At 46.0% G+C, this 15,766-nt stretch overlaps 1 long non-coding RNA gene across 5 annotated transcripts in view; it reads left to right on the forward strand.

The window, feature by feature from the left end:
* LOC120100896 (uncharacterized) overlaps positions 1-15,766 on the forward strand; it is a 93,541-nt gene that overhangs the window by 42,983 nt on the left and 34,792 nt on the right. For all 5 annotated transcript variants that reach the window (XR_010064361.1, XR_010064359.1, XR_010064362.1 and 2 more), the window contains one exon: positions 5,175-5,241. This is a non-coding gene — a long non-coding RNA (uncharacterized LOC120100896). The remainder of the gene's footprint in view (positions 1-5,174; positions 5,242-15,766) is intronic.

Consider the following 15,766-nt stretch of genomic DNA (forward strand, 5'->3'; position numbering starts at 1 on the left):
ACTTTCGATGGAGTCATGTCCAGATAAATTCACCATCAGCTAAAGATGGGAATTAAAATGCATACAATATTCCTAATCCACTTAAGCTACCTTCAGGAAAAAGATTTAGAGTCAACTAATTTCTCAGCCTTCAACAAGCCTTATTTCTGGATTCTAGAATCAGGCAGCAGTCTAGACCCAAAACGGTTGAGAATGTCCCATGTCAGGCACAAGAAGTAAGTCTATATTCTTAGCCAGAAAGGAGGAAGTGAGACACAGAAGCAGCCTGATTGGCTCCAGCTTATATCTGCTTGTTTTGATTTTCAAACAAAGGCAATCCTGGTCCTCTGGAGAGCAATGAATGACCCCCGACTGAATCCAGAAAAGGGTGGTGTCTGACACGGAAGAAATAAAAATGACAGGAAAGCCCAAAACCACATTCCTAACCATTCCCCTACACAGTAAGCGCTTGCTGTTTCTTATTGCTTACCCACGCATGAAGTAGTATTTACCCAAGAACCCAGGGGAGATATCACCAACCTCACCACCACCAGTTTACGCATCTCCAGACATGTAAATCTTAACTAGCAAGCAACATGTTTGCCTTAGTTCTGGTTTCTATTGCTGTAATGAAACACCATGACCAAAAAGCAAGTTGGGGAGGAAAGGGTTTATTCGGCTGACATTTCTACAATGTCAGCCTTCATTGAAGGAAGCCAAGGGAGGGACTCAAAAAAGGCAGGAACCTGGAGGCAGAAGCTGATGCAGAGACCATGGAGGGATGCTGTTTACTGGCTTGCTCCTTATGACTTGCTTAGTCCCTTTTTATCGACCCCGTGGCCACCAGCCCAGAAATGGCACCACTCACAATGGGCTAGGCCCTCCCCCATCAATCACTAATTAAGAAAATGTCCTACATCTTATGGAAGCATTTTCTTAATCGAAATTCCCTCCTCTCAAGTGGCACTACCTTGTGCCAAGTTGACACAAAGCTATTTGGCATAGTGTTCTGTTTGTTCTCATGAACTGAGCAAAAGAACCCGCTTTTATTGACGGACAAGGGCTAAAGAAAGCAGAGCCGCAGACTGGACGGCAACTGGACATCTCGAAGTTACTTTCCTTGAAAAGCTTAACACAGGAGACCTCTTTATCATGCGTGCTACAGCTGGCTCCTTTGGACATGGGGCTATCATCTCCCTAGCTCCTTCTTCATTAGGTCAGATAAACACCTCGACTATGCTTGGAGTAGAGGGGATTTCAGTATGAGGGACTCTGTGGGGTTTGGTCTTTGGGGCCTCCGGTGGGAGCAAGGTGTAAGACCATAGTCTCCTGGGGATTGTATAGAACAGGGTTAGCTTGCTCTTATAACAATTCCTCCCATCCCAAGTAGCAGTAGGTATTGTGTGAATCATCTGAGCTCACAGACAGAAGCATCTTCCTATTCTCCCATGAGTCTAGCCCATAGTTTTCATCTGCTGCAGGAGAGTGGCATCAACACTTTGTCAGAGCAATGTGTCCTTGCTGATGATTGCTTTAGTTCAATGACAAGAACCCCAATGCTTGAAGACACATGGTCTATTTTCCAAGCTACGTCATCCTAGGAGGCACTGAACCTCCCTAAGTCTTATTTTTCCCATTAAAAAAGGGGGTGGGGACTGGGCAGCAATAGCAGGCTAGGTGACCAAGAGGTACACTGAGAAAGTGGACCTTCTGGCTTCACTCTCATATGGCATTTCAGGGACCATGGGGTATCTGTGGCATGCAGAAGTCTTCCCACAGCCCACACATCACATACAGATTCCCCATCTGACCCCGTCTGGTAACTGTGCTTCATAGACAGAAGCCTATACACACCATGCTGCCATAAGACAGGACGTTGAAAACCATGTCTCAAACTGCCAAGCTTGGGCCGTGTCTATGAACAGTGAACACAGCAGGGGACTGTGTAGGCACTGACCTGTCTGAACCCCAGCTGTGGGCCTCTCTACCTTGGCTGATCAGACAGATGGCAACTCCTCCCCCATGCCCCTCCACCCACATTTTCCACTCTGTCTCCTAGGTGATGACGAACACCTGTGTGTGAGAGCAGAGAGCAAGAACCTGAGCTCTCTGTATCCATTAGTTGCTAAGTTGAAAGCTGCCCTGGGCCCTGGAGTCCCAGGGGATGCTGACGCCTGGGTCTTGGGAGACGACTCCCTCTCTGATCAGTCTTAAAGGTCCCCATGTTGGTCAGTCTTGTTCCCTCCCTACAGATCAGCTTACTTGAGGATTCCCAGGCTCCTGCAGGGGGATAATGGTTCAGTTCCTGCAGAGACTTCCAGAGGCAGTAAAGACATTCCATAACCCACCACTTGTCCGCCAGTCAGAGGGCCTACTGTCTACATTTTAAACACAAGAAGTGTCTAGGCACTGAACTACATGGGAGAGAGACTGATTGTGGCCCATGTCTCATGGGATTCAGAATCTAAATGGGCACCAAAAAATAAAAGGAACACAGCAAGAATCCCACAAGAGGTCGATGTAGGCTGCTGCTGCTGCTGCTGCTGCTGCTGCTGCTGCTGCTGCTGAGTTTGGCCAAGAAATGCTTTCTGGAGGGGAGAACACCATCTTGGATTAACTGATGGGGGCTGCTAGATTGGGCTGACATGAGAGAGACTTGAGGATGGATGCACTCTGGCTGCCTGTACACAATGTCCTGATTGATTAGCAATGCCTGTTTAATGAAGAGATGATATAATAGTTATTGTGCTAAATATCTTGTGCTGACCCTATCTTAGGCCAGAGTATGAATGGGTGCATCGAGTTCTTTCTAAGTAACTAACAAGAGGACCTTGTATTATTTGAATTATAGCAATCACGTATTATTCCTTATATGTCAGGCATGACCCTGGATGATTTCACAACAACCTTCTGAGGTCAGAACTGTCTCTACCTCTGTCTTATGCATGAGGAACTCGAAACTCAGAAACAATAAGCCCATAGCCACAGCCGTCAAATGTCAGCGCTGAAGGCGTTCAGCAGTGAGCCTGCCTAAGCCTTTCCTTTATAGTAAGGAAGAGGAAACCTCAGAGAGAGGAACCTTGCCCAAGGCCACTCAGAGCTGAAAGATAAGAAGGAGGAAGAGAAGGTCCCCAGCTCTATTTGGCCAGAGGCTGAGAGCTGTGGGTAGCGGGCACTCGTACAGAGTGAGCCAGAGAGTGGGGGCCTCAGGAAGCTGGTACTGGCCCCAGAATCTATTTTTATTCACCGTAATAAGTAGTCTTTGGAGCATAAGCCCCAGACAGGACAAGGGGCTGCAGGGACCCCATCACTCCACTTCTATCTGTCCCCCATCCAAACCCCAAACTCCAAACAGACTTGTACCCAGGCAGAGGGCATACATAGAGCATATAGAGGAAGAACAAAGGCCAGACCCTAAGCACACATCCCTTCCTGCCAAGGCACCTGAATGGAGCTCGAGCAGGTTAAGGCAAATCTGTAAGACTGGCTTTGGAGTGACACATCCTTGATTCAATTTCATTGGCTCCAAGTGCCTGCCTGCCTGCCCAGTCCCCAGCATTGTTCTAGGCTTTGAAGCAATCTAAACAGTTGGAGAAGTTCTGGGTGCAGCTTTGACATAGAAGCTCTGATGGGTAAGAAGTCAAGGAATAACCCACATGGAGCAAGTGTCCCATGATAGGGGCAAGCCTATGTCTGGGTCCGGGGAGAGAAAAGCAGTGATTTCTGCCTGCTCAGACTTCAGAGAGACGGGCAAGAGATTAGGACCTGGCGAGGAGTCAGGCGATGGGCAATGGGTAGTGTTTCATGTATACCTAAGGAGGCCAGGCAAGGCCGCTGCTGGGGCCTAGTGTGGAGGCAGGAGTGCTGTGCCAGGCTCGAGATCCCACTGTAAGCTCCAGAGCAGGGACTGCTCTCTGGCAGAGATGCTCTCTGGCTTCCAGCGTAGGAACTTAGCCAGTGAGTTTCCTCCCCTTCCTTTGCCTTGGAACAGAAATGTTGGGCACGCCTCCCTGACCTCTGACTGTTTATCTAGTATTGCCATCTCTCTTGGTAGGGACCTCAGGCCCACTCACCCATGAATGGGGGACCTAAGAGCCACCAGAGGTGGAGGCTGCCAAGCTATGTGGGATGGAGGTGTGTCTGTTATCTTTGAGGGTTCGGATGCCAAGTTCTGCTTTGCTCCAAGGGACTCACACCTGCTGGCCTGCTGGCAGTCTCCAGAGCGCCCCCCCTTGCAACCTGGGGCTCCCCTGTTCCCTCCAAGGGGAAACGATGACATTGTCCAGGTCCCTGTGGACTTTTCCCACCCGCAAAGGACAGTGATGGAGCCCAGCAGAGAAAGGGTCCTGGCTGGGGGCTCAACTTTATTTGTTGACTGTAAAAATGTCAGCTCCTTTGGACAACTTCTTGAGTCAATATTTGCTGTTCTGAGGCTGAGTTCAAATGGCCAGTAATCCTTTTGGCCTAGCCTCTTCCTCCTCACCTGGGCGAGGACACACACCCACAAATACTTGGCAGGGGCCATGAGCTTGCTCCAAGCCTCCCATGCCATTCCTGGGGGGAGTCGCCTCCCACTCCTAAATCTCAGGGCCTAACAGCGGGCATTGGAAGTTGAAATAAAAGAAAGGATACTCAAGCATTTCATCCACGGTCAAGCGGGGCATCGTGCTGAGACACGGATGGTGGTGAGGAGGGGAATGGTCAGAGTGGGAACATTTCCAGGGATGTCTTAGGTGCTGCCTCATCAGTAAGGTATCCTCCAGCCAGCCTCGTACCATGATCGGAAAGGAGGTGAGCTTGTTTGCTTTCCCCTTGGGGACTTGTGTATCAACCTCTGCTTTCTAACTTCTAGCAGCAGCAAGTCTCTAGTAAGAAGGCTGGGGAATTGATGGAGAGGCACAGAGTTCTCAAAGTAAATGGTCCCATAATCCCCTATTAGTTCAGTGTGACCTTTGACCAGTTGTTTAACCTCTCTGAGCCTCAGATTCTGGTTTCTCATTTACAAGAGAAAAAGGCTTACCCTGACAGGCTGACTCTTTTTGCATGTTTGTTTGTTTGCTTGCTTTTATATAGTGCTTTACAGAAAGCACCCAGTAGGGAAGCTGACCCTTAGTATGTGCTTTCTAAGTATCCATCCTTTTCATTCTGTGGTTAGCGCTTCCTCATATTACACAATTCTCTCCTCCTTGCACAAGGCGCTGTGCCTGCTCGGGCCTCAGAAACCACGAGTCCACACCACTGGTACATGGGAAGCTCCCACAGGTAAGGATCGCTTTCCTGTGCCTTTGTTCTGCCTCTGTTTGGTTTTCAATCCGACCTGGCTGCCAACATCGGTAGGGTACTGGCATCTGAGGATGCAAGGAAGAGCCATCCCCTGGGGCAGATGCAAGCCTCGCATCTCTTGCCAGGAGGGACCTTCAGGTGAGGATGCACGCACAGGATCACAGTGGCAGCCTGGGGTTCGCTGACACATCCAGTCTCATGGTGACCACTGAGAGCTGGGTTCTACAGCCCTGTCCCCTCGTTGCTGTGTGCTCTATATTTCTGCAAAGGAGGCTGTACTTCTGAGATTGAAAAGCTTCACATGAAGTAATCCCATGCTAAACCAAGAAGAGGGTGGATATGAACCTTGGGACACTTCACGGTTCCTCCATGACATAGGAGAGCGCCATCCCAAGACCTGCTGGTCCCAGACCAGCCAGCCACAGATGCACTGTGTCTTGGGACAGTCTGCACCCCAGCTTTGGAGTTGGTTGTGAGCAATAGGGGGAAGGCCACTGCTGCTCTTTGTCTTAGGGTTTTATTGCTGTGAAAAGACACCATGACCACTGCAACTGTTATAAAGGAAAAAACCTTTTAATGGCGCTGCCTGACAGTTTCAGAGGCAGTCCACTCTCATCACGGTAGGAAGCATGGCAGTGTGCAGGCAGACACGGTGCTGGAGATGGAGCCAAGAGTTCTAGAGACTGTGTGTCACACTGGGTGTAACTTGAGCACAGGAGACCTCAAGTCCCACTCCACAGTGACACACTTCCTCCAGCGAGGCCACACCCACTCCAACAAGGCCACACCTCCTAATAGTGCCAAGCATTCAAACACATGAGTCTATGGGGGCCATTCATACTCAAACCATTGTATGATTCCAGGCCAAGAAGAGAGAGCTGGGATGTTTGTCTTTCTGGTGCCCAGGAGGGCTTTGCTTGAGAGGGCTTGCTTTTCACTTTTTATCTATTTAATCTATTTTATCTTATATATCCTCGGATGGCCAGGGACATGGCCATGTAGCCGTGAATAAACTTCACCTTCCATTTTTAAACACTTACTTATTAATTTGGTATACTTGTGAAAGTCAGCTCTCAATCCATCCCGGGAGATGCTGGAAAGGATCGGACTGAGGGCATCAGGCGAATGCCTTCACCCACTAAGCTATCTCGCTGCTCCAACCTCAAACTTTTGACCTTTCTTCCCCTATCTCCCAAGTGCCAGGATTATAGGTATACACTTCTGTACCTGATTTCCTGATCAAACCTCACACACACAGGCAACTCTTCTAAGCTCTGCCCCCAGCCCTGAGGTCTCTGCTGAACACAGAAACTGCTGCAGACAATGGTACTTGGATTCACAAGGGACCAGGCACAGGAGGGACAAGCTCTCTCCATCACTGTGCTGGAGATCGGAGCCAGTCTTTCTGAGGTCTGCCCAGCCTTTGACAGTGGACCCTACTGTCAAGGAGCTCTAGTGAGAATGAATGAATGAATGAATGAATGAATGAATGAGCTTTATGGAGCACACCAACCAAGCCTATGTGGGGGATTTTTTGAGGAGAGCAGAGTCTCTGAATTGCTTCATTAAATATGCAGATCCTTGCCTGCAATCGCTGCATACTTGACCTAGGAGCTAGAAAGTTTGGGGTGAAGCCACTCTCATCAGTAGATCCTGAAGTTTGTTTCCAGGTTTAGGTCAGTCCAGGCACAATACATTCCACTCTGAAGTAGTCTTTGAGTCTCTTTTAACTGGGGATACAATTTGCCTACAGTGAACGCCAAGTTTACCAGTCTTTAACGAGCGTACAGACTCAAGACATTTCAGCCACTCCTGAAAGCTTACTGGCGCCCTGCTGCTCAATTCTGTCTCCTAAGCCAGTGCTAATCTGATTTCTGCCACCGAGAGTTGGTTTACCTCTGCGGCTTTCTGTGACTGGATTCCTGTAATAAGGTGTAGTTAAGCCCCCAGTCTCAGCTCAGCACACGGTTAACCTCACCTGCAGAGTGATTCGTTTGTTTCTACGGCTGAACGGGTCCTCTGCTGTCTCACAGTTGGATGGATGTCCAGGCTGTTTCTGGTTTGGAACCATTTGGAGCAAAGCTATTTGCATTCACATCTTCTGTGACTATATTTTTGTTTCTCTTGGGCAAATACCTCAGAAGTGTGTGTGAGGATTTCTGGGTCTCTGGGCAAATAGGATAAGTACTGCAGGCTGAATTCTAAACATTCTTAAGGTCTCGGCCTACTGCTCTATGCCAGCCCAACTCTCTCCTGCACATGGGCAGGACCTGTGGATTATCTGTAGCCAATGATAATAGATATTGCAAGATAGAGGTCATCCGTAGGATGACTCCACATTGTCTGAGATTCCTCACAGGTTGTGGGGAGGTCCCTTGAGATGACTGTGTGTTGAGGAGCTAACAAGTCTCCTCCTGAAGCTAAGAGCAGCCTCCTGCTGACAGCCAACAAGAAAACAGAATCTGCCTCACAAATACAGCTGAATCCTGCCAATGACCACAGAGCTGAGAAAAGACCCCAAGTTCTGGACTGGACGAAGTCCCACATGTGGATTCAGTCCAGAAAGATCCTGGATGGAGCAACCAGCCAAGTTGCTCCTGGGCTGCAGACCCACGGTTTCTGTGGAGAAACCGTGAGGTCATTATGAGGAACCCTACAGCCCACAGTCTGCTGTTTTATAGTCTAGAGTTTGTGGTGATTTATTCTCCAGGGTAAAACACCGATGTGCTAGTGTGCTAGCCTGCTTTTAATGACTGCTGCTGTGACGATATTCTATTGACTAGGTAAGTTGCTCATCTTCTTCATATAGTCCCAGAGTCTGGGAAGCTTTAACAGACTACATGGGAGGGTGAGGGCTTCTTTCAATTACAGAGCAAGAAAGGCAAACGCACAACCTCTAGAGGGGACTGAACTTCTTCAGATGTACCCCTGGTGTAACTAAGCCACCCTAAGGTATCAGCAATAATCCGATCCCAACGGTGGGATGTTATGGGATTACGTCACTCCATCACATGATCCTCTCTTAAAATCCCATCGCTCAGTGCTGCTTCCGTAGCCCTTAAAATTCGACATGAGCTCTACAAGGGATGTTAAGACACAGCAGTGAAGAAAGAAAATCACTTATTTAGTGTTTAACGACATGCTCATCTTAATTCAGTTCCTCTTAAAAGGGGAGTCTGGAGTGAAAAATGACAAGCTTTACTTGGGAGAAGCAAATTCAGATCAGAGAGGGTGAGAACAGGGAACAGGCAGGGAGCCACAGTAATCTGCTGTGAGGAGAAGTGACCTGCCACCATCTCTGGCTGCCGCTAAGGCACACCCTACATTCTGTGCAGTAAGCCTGTGAGGCTGAAGGAAATGCTTTGTCTCGGTCTTTCCTTAGAGCAATGGTTCTCAACCTTCCTAATGCTGCGACCCTTTAACACAGTCCCTCATGCTGTGGTAACCTCCCCAACCATAAGGTTATTTTCATTGCTACTTTATAACTGTAATTTTGCTACTGTTATGAATTGTAAATATCGGTATTTTCCAATGGTCTTAGGTGACCCCTGTGAAGCGGTTGTCCCCCCCCCCCAAAAGAGTCACGATCCATAGGTCAAGAACCACTGCCTTGGAGGGAAGTGATTGACATCCCCAGCTCTGTCTATAGTCTGCTTTCTCCTTTGACAAGCTCGTCCCTTGGCCTCCACATTGCATTCCCTCTGTGAGCTGCCCACTCGAGACCAGATCACATACTGTGGTGCTCCTTCCTCCACTGAGAACGGGAGGCAGTGAAGAGCCACTCAACCTGACTACAGGAATAGCCAGAAGTAGCTTAGTGCTTTGCCATATACCATGTCCCATGTCCTCATCACCATTGCGACCCTAGCTGTCACCCGTGCTCCCCAATGTCCATGCTTTACCTGAGACTCATAGGGAAATCTGTCACTTCTGGGTTCCGTGACCTCTAGCCACCCCTGGGTCCTAGTGGTACACTGGCACCATCAGACACTCTTGCTTTGTCTAATCTTTTTTGAATTCTCGATTCTCTTTTTTTGGTGGCTTATACATTTGTTCTGGTAGAAGACTTCCTAAGAGATGGAGCATCACTTGTAGTTTGAGCCAAAGTTCAACCTGGACTTTGTGTTTAGCATAAGACTTAAGGAGGCCGAAAGCTGAGCCTGGAGAGGTAGCTCAACCAGTGAGGAGCGCCGACCACAGATAAATAAAATCCGATAGAAGAGAAAGTTAGGAAATAGTCTTAAACTTATTGGCACAGGAAAAGACATTCTGAACTGAACACCAATAGCACAGATAAAAAGAACAACAATTAACAAACGGGATTTCATGGAACGGGAAAGCTTTGTTAACCCCACCGGGTAAGAATAAGACCATCGCCATGGTTTTGAGCCAAAATTTGAAGCAAGCTTGAGTGAAATACTGGCCAAGTCCATTCCTGGGTTCCCAGAAAATGGTGACGAGTCACATTTTGCTGAAGCTTATAAACCCATTATGCCACTGGATTTTCCAGTAGGTTGAGTCAGGGCGAGCATACATCCTGATGTATCTTCTGCCTATGTACCTCCTGAATGTGGGTGATCAAGCACATCCGGTGTAGCTGGGTCAAACAAACTGGTTCAGGGGAGTGAGAACTTGTGGCTTGTTATCACTCACAAACACTGCCTCCAGCAGTTCAGGAAGTGCCTGTCCTTGGGCAAGGGGCCTACAGGTTAGAGGCAGTCTGGTTTCATGGATTTCTTAGACACGGTACTTAAAACTTAAAATGTAACCGTGGCTCTGACACCTTCTGTAGGACAAAGGGCACCATCATCTGGGCAAAGTGGAGGGTACAGAACAGAAAAAGATCACCAACTGCGTATGTGATCGAGGGCAAATATCTGAACTACGAAAAGAACCAAGGAAACTGGACACCCAGAAAACAAATAACGCGGTTTAAAAATAGGGTAATGATGAAAGCAGGGTTTCCCAAAGAGGATCTTGAAATGGCCAAGAAGCCCTTTAAAAACTTCTCAGTAGCCTTAGTCATCGGGGAAGTGCAAATCAAAAGTACGCTGAGCTTTCGCCTTACACCTGTCAGAACAGCCAAGGTGAACCAAACAAATGACAGCTCACGCTGGCGAGGAGGCGGGGTGAAGGGAGCACCCCTCCACTGCTGGTGGGAGTGCAAGCTCACACAGCCACTTTGGAAATCAGTGTGGTGGTTTCTCAGAGAGATGGGGATCAATCTACTTCAGTTATTGTCATCCAAAAGTCTCTACATCCCGCTGCCGAGACACTCCCTCAACCATGTTCACTGCTGCTCTATTTTAATAGCCAGAAATTGGAATAACCTAGATATTTGTCAGTGGATGAGTGGATAAAGAAAATTTGCGTTTATGCAATGGAATATTTTTCTGCTGTTAAAACGAGAAATCATGAAATTTGCAGGTAAATGGATGGAGCTAGAAAAAAAAATTATCCTGAGTGAGGTAACCCAGAGCCCCAAAGACAAATATGGCATGTGTTTGCTTATATGTGGGCATTAGCTGTGAAGTTATTGATAAACAAGCTACAATCCATATAACTACAGAAGTTAGTAGTGAGTAAGGGACTAAGTGGAGGGACGCATCTCCTCAGGAAGAGGAAATAGTCTAGATAGTTATGGATACATGGGGGAGCGCTGGAATGGGAGGGTTACACGAGGATGGGGAAGGAAGAGGAGGGTAAGGAACAGCAAGAACTGAGGGCCATCTGAGGGGCTGTATGGAAACCCAAGACCCAGGAATCTTCTTAAAGTGTACACGTATGTGAAAGAAACCTAAATGAAGTCACCACATAACAGGGGAGACAAAGCTCCACGTAGGTCCCTCACTGCTGGGCACGGGTCACGTCTAATCGAGTTGTTGATCAAGGGGCTCCATGGAAACCCGCAAACAAGCCAAGCTCTTGCCAATGCTATTGGCTGCTCTCCACAAACTGATGGGGAGGTCCTGTTGCTGAAGACAACATCTTCATTGAACATGGAGAAGTTGAGCTGGAGGCTGCCCCCCTCCTGAAAAAAAGGAAGAGAGAAAGAAGAAAAGAAAAATAAAAATGTACTGGCTGTTCATGCAGAGAACATGGGTTCCATTCCCAGCACCACATGCCAGTCTCCCACCAACTGTAAGTTCAGTTCCAGGAGATCTGAAGCCACCAGGCATGCACATGGTATATACATACACACATACATACATACATACATACATACATACATACATACATACATATACATATATGTATACGTATATGCATGTGGGCAAAACATCCATACACATAAAATAAAACAAATTAGTCTTAAAAAGAAAAGGAAGCCAAATGCAATGTAAGCATAGTTTGTGCCGGTCAGCAATGACATAAACCTTGAGTGATGTTGTCATATCTGGTTAGCACAAACCTGTAACAATAGGACTTAGCTCTGCCACTCAAATTATTGCTAGTGTGAGAACATTCACCTTCGAATGAAAGTCCTGTAATTACATTAGGGTAATGATCTCCTTATGTGCTTTCTAAGTGTGCTGGCTGGTTTTGTGTGTCAACTTGCCACAAGCTGGAGTTATCGCGGAGAAAGGGGCCTCCCTTGAGGAAATGCCTCCATGAGATCCAGCTGTAAGTTATTTTCTCAATTAGTGATCAAAGGTGGGAAGGTCCAGCCCATTGTGGGTGGTGCCATCCCTGAGCTGACAGTCTTGGGTTCTATAAGAGAGCAAGCTGAGCACGCCAGGGGAAGCAAGCCAGTAAGTAACATCCCTCCATGGCCTCTGCATCAGCTCCTGCTTCCTGACCTGCTTGAGTTCCAGTCCTGACTTCCTTTGGTGATGAACAGCAATGTGGAAGTGTGAGCTGAATAAACCCTTTCCTCCCCAGCTTGCTTCTTGGTCCTGATGTTTTGTGCAGGAATAGAAACCCTGATGAGGACAGTAACTATGAAGTCTACTGAATATTTGTAATATATAAAAATGTTAATGCTGCAGTGATTAATGGGTAATTTTACATACAAAAGCAAATATTGAAACATTCCAACAGCAATATAGGAAATCAGGATATTAGTTAAGATTAAGGCAGGTTAAGACAGACAGAGGATTAGTCAGAGAAGAGTTTTACATCCTTTCTAAGCCAAAATGTAAATACAAAAGTGGTACCAGAAGCTATGATAGAGGAGGTGTGGTATAGACTAGATTAGATAGATTCTAATTCAAACTGTCATACCATCGCTCCATTACTGATAATTATAAAATGAACAAAACTGTCTTAAACTTATACTTAGCATTTTTCTTATTTACAGTCATGTTCCGATGTTTTTGTCAACAATGGACTGAGTATACAGTGGGAGGTGCATAGATTATAACAGACACAGGCTGTAACCCTGTGTAATCCCTGGGACTGTAAAGTCAGGAGATGCAAAGTTCAAGGTCAGCCTGGACTACAAAGGTTTTTGTTGGTCTTGTTTGTTTTGTTTTGGCTCCTTTTGCTTTTCTGAGACAGGGTTTCTCTGTGGGGCCCTGGCTATCTAAGAACTAGCCTTGTAGGGGGCTGGAGAGATGGCTCAGCAGTTAAGAGCACTGACTGCTCTTCCAGAGGTCCTGAGTCCAATTCCCAGCACCCACATGGTGGATCACAGCCATCTGTAATGGGATCTGATGTCCTCTTCTGGTATATCTGAGAACAACAGTGTACTCACATTAAATAAATAATAAATAAACCTATTTTTAAAAAAAGAACTAGCCTTGTAGACCACGCTAGACCTTCTCTTATAAATAAAAAAAGGAAAAGCTAGGCCAGGGTCATGGTACCGACATTACAGGCCTGATGAGCTGAGTCCCATCCCTAGAACACATGTAGAAAACCCAGAAGCAGTGGCACACACTTGATCACAGTACTCCTGTGGCAAGATTTGCAGGGGAGACAGGAGAATCAGCAGGAAGCTCTCGGCATGCTAGCCTGGGATATAGGTAAAACCAAAACAAGACAAAACAAAAACTGTTACAAAATGAAAACCATATGCTCTTAAATAGTCTTATGCCCAGCAATGCATGACTGTATTTCCAGTCATTTTGTTCTATAAAAGTCTGCCATGACTTATGAAAAAGTATTTATTCCAGTCAGTATATTTTGAAAACAAAGCAAAACCTCAAAGCCATGTATAGGCTTACCCACAATAATTCATTATCGGTCCAGACATCATAAAGACATAAAAAAACACATGAAAAATTTTAGGAAAAATGAGGTAAACAAAATATTTCCCTCTCACCGGCCAAATATCAAAATAGCAGAGATGACAAGAGTTCTTTAGTGTAATTCCTTATAGGTTTGCATTCTTGGTTGTTAAAGCTGTAAGCAGTCAACTTATTGAGAGAATTTCAATGAAGAGTGATCAATTTTCAATGGAGATTTTGGACAGTTGAGAGTGTTCAAGCTGTGAATTCCAGGTTATTTACAGTTTCAAAATCTACTTTGCTGTGTAACAAAGATTATTATCAGTTAACAATTCTAAGTGATGTAGTTACACTGGTTTTCTTCTGCTGTTTTCATGATATACTTCATTCTAATCCTATTATTTTTATTTCTTTTATTTTAGCATTTTATTTATTGTTTTAAATTAGCATGCAGAGTATTAGGCATTGTCATGGCATTTTCAAACAAAATTTGCTTTTGTTGCGATTCCTCCACACTTCTCCCCACTTCTCAGCTCTCCTCAGTCTCTCAACTCCTCACAGCCATAGCCTCTGCTCAGTTTTTATTTCACATATCATATATACGACCTTTAACTTTTATGACCCTTTTATTCTAAAAGACTCTTTTATAAACAGAACACAGGTAATTTGTTTTTAAAGACTGTAGGCAGCCTTTGCCTTTTAATTGTAGTATTTAGTCTATTTATAGCTAATGTAATTGCTGGGTCATTTGACTCAGTATAAATTTTTAGTTCAGAAGTAATTTCTCCACATCATGCTGACAGCCATGGTACCCATGTTCAGCACTGGTTTTGAGAAATCCAACTCTATTATAACCGCTGGTTCTTTTTATTTGAAAACTCCACCACCACCACCACCACCACCACACCACCACCACCACCACCACCACCACCACCACCACCACCACCACCACCACCACCACCACCACCCATAAGCTCTGGAGGCATTTCAGGTGCTTTTCTTTCTCGAGTTGTCATTGTCTTGTTCTGCTATTGCAGAACTCATAAAAAAACACAGAACTCAGTGATTTATAAGGAAAAATAGGTGTATTTCCCACAACTCTGGAGCCTGGGAAGTGCAAGATCAAGAGACTAGCATTTAGTGAGGGCTTATTTGCTGCAAGAGAGCATGTATAGGAAAACAAGAGGCAAGAAAGAACCGAGGTCACTTTTATACTGAGGACAACCCTCCCACCAGCAGCATCTCCCCCACTACTAGAGTGGGAGCTCTGTCTGAAGTGCAAGAAACCAAACTGCAGCCTGCTCTCAGCCTTCTTTCAGTGGGTGAATTCATATTTGTTCTCAGCTCTGGGAAATTTTAATATCTTTTACTTTTGTTTGTCTTACTTTTCTGGTATGGGAACTATATAATTTTTAGATGTTGGTCTTCTTGGGCATTGTTATGGAGTTTGTGATCTCTGGGAAAAGACCAGAGACTCAATCCAATTATAATTAAAAGATTTGTTGATTAGCTGTTAGCAGGATGAACAGTCTTTGAGCCAAATTTGAGATTAACCTGAGAAGGGGGATGAGGGAAGGATTTTTTAAAGGGGAAAAAAACCACAGGAAGACCATCAATATCTACACAAGAAAAACTAATCTGTTCCGCCAAGTGTCCCCAAAACACCTTTAAGTATCCATCTGTATAAGCAAGTTCCGAAGCCAAAGGAGCAGTACATCATAACAAGTAGATAAGTAAACAGTCATGGGTATACATTTTTGGGTGAAGGTCACTGGGTCAGGGTTCTTGGGAATTTATCTCCCAGGGACCAGAATCAGAGGCAAATGGCTAGTGGGTACCAAGATAGGTGCCTAGAATAAGAGGAGTTTCTTTAGCCATAACAGAATCACATCCAATGGGGACTTGAAAACATAGCGTTAGTTATGTAAAAGCAGGCTTGTAAATTGGCCTTGGCTTTTTTATTTGATTGTAAACAGCAAGCACAAAAAAACCCAAAGCCAAACAAACAAGCACCTTTGCATGGGGGAGACATGTGAGTGAGGATGTGGGAAACATAGCTGGAGCTGGCTGTTTTCTGCTCCGCGGACTGGCACTAACTGGCCCCATCACTGGCTTCCACTCTCTGCTTTGCTGTGCATGAGGCATGACCTGGGTCAAGACACCAGCTCTCTGGTCCTTATTTCTTGTCAATCAAATGAAATGAGAGGAATACCATCTACCACTGGGCAAGAGTGCCAGCTCTCACCCAGTGCGGTGGGGAGGGAGTCTGGGGGCGAGATTGCTGCCATTGCCCCAACAGGAGGCTGCTGGAGTTCAGACGGAGGAGGGGGAGG

Source organism: Rattus norvegicus, chromosome 2 (genome assembly GCF_036323735.1).
Source record: "Rattus norvegicus strain BN/NHsdMcwi chromosome 2, GRCr8, whole genome shotgun sequence".
In the NCBI taxonomy this organism is placed as follows: domain Eukaryota; kingdom Metazoa; phylum Chordata; class Mammalia; order Rodentia; family Muridae; genus Rattus; species Rattus norvegicus.